Source organism: Protomyctophum parallelum (genome assembly GCF_964188405.1).
Source record: "Protomyctophum parallelum genome assembly, chromosome: 3".
In the NCBI taxonomy this organism is placed as follows: domain Eukaryota; kingdom Metazoa; phylum Chordata; class Actinopteri; order Myctophiformes; family Myctophidae; genus Protomyctophum; species Protomyctophum parallelum.
The window spans coordinates 19122185-19129756 of record NC_139698.1 but is presented as its reverse complement, the minus strand read 5'-3'; positions in this window follow the sequence as shown (position 1 = coordinate 19129756).

Genomic DNA, 7572 nt, shown 5'->3' with positions numbered 1-7572 from the left:
TCTCACCTCGCTTGCCTTGCTGTCATGCACGCACCTACATGACACATCAACATCGCATCGCATGGAATACGTTTGTAGGCTGGCCTATATTAATTTGACCCATTCGTGCGAAGGCGTGAGACTGCGCACTGCTCTGATAAGTCCTGTGGGTGAGTGATGCCTGCATGAGAGATAGGCTATCATGTCGTCAAGGCAGTCATAATCAACGTTGTAGTGATTTGATCATTGATGAACGAATCATAAACATATGGATGAAGGCTTGCCGCTTGCATGTGTGCTGGTATGTGTTGGCGACGCACGCCGTGGTCCCGTCCTCCCGACCCCCTAAAATGATCTCGCTTTTATCTGAACTGTCAAAGCACTTATTTAAATGGTGAATGATTAAGCCCCTTATGCCTATAGCCTGCTACAATTGTAAATAGGCAAATAGGCTTGTCATTGTCACTTGGAAATAAAGGCGTGCAGTCCATTTATGCCTTTTTTATAATATCACAGCCAGTACAGTGATATAGGCATCTAATGTCATGCCGCATGCGCTCCCAAATCATCTCACAAGTGCGCTCGCATAACAAGGCCAGTAAAGCACTGTTAGATTAAGCACAAACTAATACATTGTAAACATGTTACATATTTTTTAATTGCGCAAATTTAATTACTTGTAAAGTTGGAAATCTCTCTTTTTCTTTTCTTTTTTACATGTATATAGGCCTACATAGTTTTATATTAACATTTTAGGAGTGAAAACATATGCTTAGATGCCTGTGACAGCTTGTCAGCAGTTCAGAAAATGCTGCTCCGCTTGTGTACGACAGAAAAACAGCCGAGGACAAAGCATACGACAGCTCCCGACCAGACGTGACTTTTTGTCCTACTCAAGTTCAATTTCAAGCTTTGGCGGAAATGGTAAATGCCGAAAATGTCGGTAATTTCGGCGTGCACCCATATTTTGGCGTACGCGCAGTTGATAAATGAGGGCCACTGTCTGTAAGTGTAACTTTTACATGTCAAGGACATGTTAGGGTCCTTTTTTTCCACCACTGGAGTTACAGACTTGTAAGAGTTTAGAATCCCCTCAAAGGAACCCTGGTAGCCACAGACTGGAACCCACTTTGAGAGTGTAAGTTATCTCAACGGACGTGTGCTCTCAAGCGTATTAATTAATGTCACCTGCACTGCAGTATGTTGTAATTATGTGTGGCATCAAATGTGTGCTTTTGACCACAACCTCAGTCTTTTAGACTGAATTAAGCGCCTGCTTCTACTGTGGAGCATGAGGTGCATTTTTAAATAGCAATAGTGAATAGCAATACAAATCTCTAATATTAATATAAATATTATATCATATTATATTATATAATACATATCATATAATAAATATTATATTATATAATATCATATTATATTATATCTATAAATCGCAGTGCAAATGCATATCGCATCAATTCTCCATCAATCCGATAAGAATGCATTGAAGTGAGTCTCCTAAAGACTCATTTTTATAGGATGGCTTTTTGTTAGAGCCTTTGGCTATAATGCTTGTGCTCATTTGATTGCTTTTGTTTTCAAATTGAAATTGGTTGTGCTGTTTTTTTTATACTTTTTTTTTTTAGGTTTTTTGCTTTTGTGATTTGTTGTAATTTGTGTTGTGAAGCACTTTGTAAACTTTATTATTATTATTATTATTTAACCCATTTTTGGCGGGAACCCCTTTTGATGTCTTAAGAATTATGTTATTATGTTATTATTATGTTATACTTTAGCTATTTTTTTTTTTTAAATGTGAAAATGTGGCGCAAATCTTTTTTAACTCATATCTTTGCTTCTGGGTGTGTGTGTGGGGGGGGGGGGGGGTCCCTAAAACAACATATTTTCAGATGGGGTTCGGCGGCCAATTACATATCATTTTGGGGGTCCTTGACATGAAAATGTTTGAGAACCACTGATATAGAAACATGAGGTTTTTCAGAAAACTGTCAGGATTGATTTGGAAGGCATTTGTAGAATCGTCCGCAGGTCTAAATGGGTTAACCTAAAGGTCGGTGTGTATACTGTCAGACTTGGCAACGGCTATAGGACACAGAACGCCGCTGGTGTCAAACGGATCCAGCTCTCGTTCTCAGAGAGAAAGTGAGGAAGTCACCGCAAGGACGTCGACTTCATATGAAAATGCTCAAAAGACTTCCACCTCGCTGTCACGGTGCGTGTCAGGTGAGGACCCAGAAGCAGAACAGTCGAGTATTTATTAACAGCTCACAGGTATACAAGCAGGAACACAACGTAACAATAATTTATAATCTGACAAGGGGACACTGAACACAGGGAGGTTTATATAGACTAGACACAGGTGCAACAGAACTATACAATCAACACTGGGATTGGCTGGGAGACTGAAGGCCTATTCATAGATGGTCTGGATTTTCGTTGGTCAGCTCGAGCGGCTGGAGCGGTGCTTTGCACTTCACCGCGGCTGGTGACGTCATGTTGTAGTTCGGTGGTCACCCCACCACCGTAAATCCAGACTATGTATGAGCCTTAACAGGACACAGGTGGAGAAACGTAGTAATCACAGGGAGGTCAGACAACACAGGAAACAGTAACTAGGGAAAACAGGAAACACTAGGACAGCTACAAAATACAAGTATACAGACAGATATCGTGACACTCGCCTGACATAATTAAAACTAATAATGGCGTGGTATCCCTGTTCAGTCAGTAGACTACTTGTAGGTCGGTCTGGATCACTGTGGGACGAACCCACTCAGGGGGAACCCACAGTGGTGGAAAAAAAGCACTTTTTTTATACTGTAGAAATACTCTGTTACAAGTAAAAGTCCAGAAATCTAAATTTACTTGAGTAGCCTACAAGTACAAAATAAAAACATACTTAATATGCTAAAAGTAAAAAGGAGTCATTATGCCGAATGTCCCACTTCAAGTTTTCAAATGTAAAACAAAAAAATGAGAAAATAAAACAAAGTGGGGATTTCCTAGATTTAAATGACTATGTAAAAATTGAGATATGTTTTGCCAAAGGGACTTTCGGTTGTAGCAGATTTTATCTGTCAAGCTTGGGAAAGAAGACAGAGTAGTCCGTAATCTGCGGTGTAATATAATGAATTATGTAATGTAAACATGCTGTAAAATGCATAAATTATGTAATGTAAAACGTGCTGTAATTGCAAATGTGAAATGGTGTCTTATAAACCCATGAGGGTTAATTGGGCACAAGGTGTGCATGACACGAAAATAAATAAACAATCAATCAATCATGTCAGGTCTATTCTATGGGAATGGTCGTTACGTTCTATCAATTATTTCTGCGCTTAAGTGCTCGAGGCCTTTTTGGGGGCTGCTCTCTCGAGTCACAGCAGCCAGCAGTGAAATGTGACGGCAAAGGCATCACCCAATCAGCAAAAATAGGTTTTGACAGCTGTGTCCATGAAGTAAACACGAGTCCTTTGTATTTGTGTTAAATGGTTCCCGTGTACGTGTAAAGTATAGCATACAGTACATGTTGAATTATTGATTAATTTCTTGCTTTCATTCAGTATTTCAGTATTGCCAGTGTATTTTCTTCCGGTGCACTAAAATGTTTTATTTTTATGTAAAAGTATTAATAGGCTACTGTATGCTGAAATACTCAAAAAATATATATACTCCATATATTCAAAATTTTACTTGAGTGAAGGTACAAAAGTATACACTTAATAAAGTACTAAAAGTTAAAGTATCATTATGCAAAGTGTCCTATTTCAGCACCCAGGGGGGCAGTCAGACAGATATTTTGTGAAGCCACAAGGAAATCGGGATTTCCTGAAAGTTCATACAGTATAATGGCCTGTTGTGGCGCTGTCATTGGGCCCCAAAAAACCCATAGCCCCATAGAAGTCCATGTATTTGGGCCCAACTTCACCTAAACTGTATTACCTTAATAAACATGGTCATGAATACTTTTTGCTTCCAGTCACTAGTTTAAAGTCTCATTTCTAATGTCATAATATTCTTTTTGGAAAATTAGGGTCCCATTTATAAAAAAAGATTACCATAAAGTATGTTCTGAGGGGCGTGGCTACCGTTAGTCTATGATCGGCATTCCCCTCCCACTCGAGTCAAAATAAAAACCAACTAAGAAGAAGGGGGGAAGTCCCGCCTCGTTGTCTGGGCCAGCCAATGGGCCAGCTGGGCCCAAATGGATCTAGAAAGATGGCGACTTACAATTCAAGGACTGACAGGCTTCATTTTACGTTCATGTTAGACCCGGGGAACGCTTTGTCCATATTTTATTACAGTCTATGGTTGCACCACTCAGTTCACACGGGTGTGATTTTTTTAAATTCAAACTGAGGAGGAGTGCCACACCTCTGACCCAAACTGCCCAGGGCATTTCTTTCCCCTTGTGGCAGATTCATCTGGTTGCCAGGCTATTAATTACTCTCGTTTTGAGTGACCTGGCAGGTGTGTGCCATGGTCTCAGGTGTGCGACTGAGACCTGAGCATCTGCCCTTCAACTTTGACCTCTTTCTGTGGTACCGTTGTGTGCAAACCTTGCCTGACAACGTCTGGAAGAAAGCCTACGATTCCCTCAGTGAAGCAATTAGGTCTACTAGCCAGGATTTAAAAAAATCTGCCCTAATCTGCTCACTGCAAATACCCTAAATTTGCCTTAATCCAAGATGGCCCTATATGGCCTGCTATGGCCGTGTTTAGCCCAAGGAGGGGTTTTTTTTGTGCAAAACGAATGCTTGGAATGGATTCAGAATCATGAAAACGCCCTAGTTTGACACGTCGCATGATACTTAAAGCATAATGAAATTTAGAAAATATATTGGATTTATGGCAAATTTAGGGTATTTGCAGTGAGCAGATTAGGGTAGATTTTTTTTAAATCCTGGCTAGTAGACCTAATGTCCTGTCAGAACCAGGTGAGAAACAAAATGATCTAACCTCTGCCATTTAATTATTGGACTAATTAATCCATTTTGGGCGGGAACCCCTTTTGGTGTTTTAAACATTGTTATAGTTTAGCTATTGAAAAATAGCAGATCTACAAGCTCATAGCGCGCCACCGAGTGGCGCGCTATGAGCTTGTAGGTCTGCTATTTTTGAAAAATCGTTAAAATGTGGCGCAAATCATTAAATATATACATTTCAGAGCGAGCATTTTTTTTTTTTTTTTTTAAGATATTTTTTTTGCGGCTTACGCCTTTTATTGATTTTTTAAGGGACAGACAGTAGGCTGACAGGAAACGGGAGAGAGATGGGGGGATGACATGCAGTAAAGGCCGTGTCGGGTCCGGGAGTCGAACCCGCGGCACACTGCGACTGGATTACCAGTCCGGTGCCCAGACCGTTACGCTACGGCCTGGGCCCAGAGCGAGCATTTTTAACTAAAATATTTGCTTCTGGGGGGGGGGGGGGGGTCCCTGGAACTACATATTTTGAGATGGGGGTCCGTGGCCCAATAGAGATAATTCTGGGGGTCCTTGACATGAAAAAGGTTGAACACAACTGACATAGAAACATGGGTTTTTCAGAAAAAAAAATTGGATTTAGAAGCCTTTTTTTTAAGGGTCTTCTTGGGGTGTTGTCTTCCTGGTACGACCACTTTGATGTTTGCGATCCGTCTTTGACTTCACCAGTCTTATGTCTCACATAATTTAGTCGCAGGTTTTGGAAACGGTGCCAGGGCTGACACCAAATGATGCTGCCACACAGAGTAACGGAACACCTATGCTTCCACTTGACCTACTACACAGGCCTCATCCAGTCACCCGGAACGTAAGGGACACGACTGGCATCATTTCCATCGCCGCTCGGAGCACACACACAAACTCGACAAATTTGCAGGACCCCGAAGTGCTGGCAGGTCACTCAAAACGAGAGTGATTATACCAACAGAAGCGTATATCGGGGGATTTTGGCGCTATATACCCACACTATACCCAGCTATAATGCTCAGCCCACGATTATATGATCGTTGCTAGTTATCGCATTGTAAAGGTGACAAATCAACGATAAACATACTGTAAAATATAATGTATTTTATAGTATGTTTATCATTGATTAGTCGTTGATCGTTGAATACAAACAATTGTTTGTGTTATTGAAGAATCAATTGAAGTTAAGTTTCTGAACTATAGACTGTCTATATATAAACCTTAACATCACTTCCTGAAGTATATACCTGGCTTATGTTAATCTTAATAAAGTATAGACATATTTCCCCTCCTCATCTTTAAATTCTGGCATGTAGGCCTAATTTAATATAATTTAACGCTGTTATGATTGTAAACCTCTTCTGTGATGAAACATACTTATGTGAGAAACCCATTCGTTCAAGTTTGACATGCCAGTGATGCCTTTCCTCTTCCGTAAAATAAATACCGGTGCCTTACTTTAATTTTAAAGATAATTCTGGTTCTTTTGGGTTCAAAAATGCAGGAACTTGCAACACCAAACTAGGAACTCGCGGGAGACTTGAATAACACAGGAGGAAGATTGTAGCTACTTGTCGACAAACGTGAAACTACAGACAAGGAGAACAATGCATTACTAGAACACATGATATGAGAATGAATATAAGAACGGACACACACTTACCTAAAGAGTAAAGAGTACACTTGAACAGACTCTTCAACCAGACTGGCTGCCTACCACAGGTGGTCAGGGCACTCAGGGCAATCAGGGAGGGTAGTTAGTGGAGAGAAGATAGAGGAGAGAGCTCATGACCTCAACAAACTACAACACGTGCAAAACTCCGCTGCCCGCCTGCTCACCAGTACACGCTCCAGAGACCACATCACACCCGTCCTCCACGACCTACACTGGCTTCCCGTCAAACAAAGAATTCACTACAAAATCCTGCTCACTACCTACAAAGCTCTCAATAACCTGGCTCCCCCCTACCTCTCCGATCTTCTTGAACCATATGTCCCCCCCCGCTCCCTCAGGTCCAGTGAAGCCAACCTCCTGAAGGTCCGCAAGGCCAAGTACCGCACCTGGGGGGACAGGGCCTTCTATGTTTCGGCCCCCAAACTCTGGAATGAACTCCCCAACCATCTCAGAGCTGCTCCCTCTCTCCTCTCTTTCAAAACCTCACTCAAAACCCAACTCTTCAGAATAGCTTTCCCCAGCTGAGGTCTCGTTTATCCTTTTAACCCTGTATCTGTTATGTTTTACTTTGTTTTTTTTCTCTTAATAAAGTCTGTTCCTAGTGTTCCCTTGTAAAGCGCTTTGGGTATTTAGAAAAGCGCTATATAAATCTGAGCTATTATTATTATTATTATGATCAGCTGGGGCCATCGCCATGTTGGCTCGCGGCAGCGGTGGCCGAAAGGTTTGCGGAGCGGTCTTGCTATCGGAAGGTCGCTAGTTCGTATCCCCGGACCGGCACGTTAAAATTACCACCGCTGAAGTGCCCCTGGACAAGGCATTGAACCCCTACCATGAAATGTTCTATGAGCAGGGCCTGGCTGTAAACAAGTTATTGAGCTTAGTCCAGTTACCCTGGGTAAACATAGTACCTTTCCTTTCCTTTTTTGTCAAAATATTTTTTTTGCCACAGACAAACAG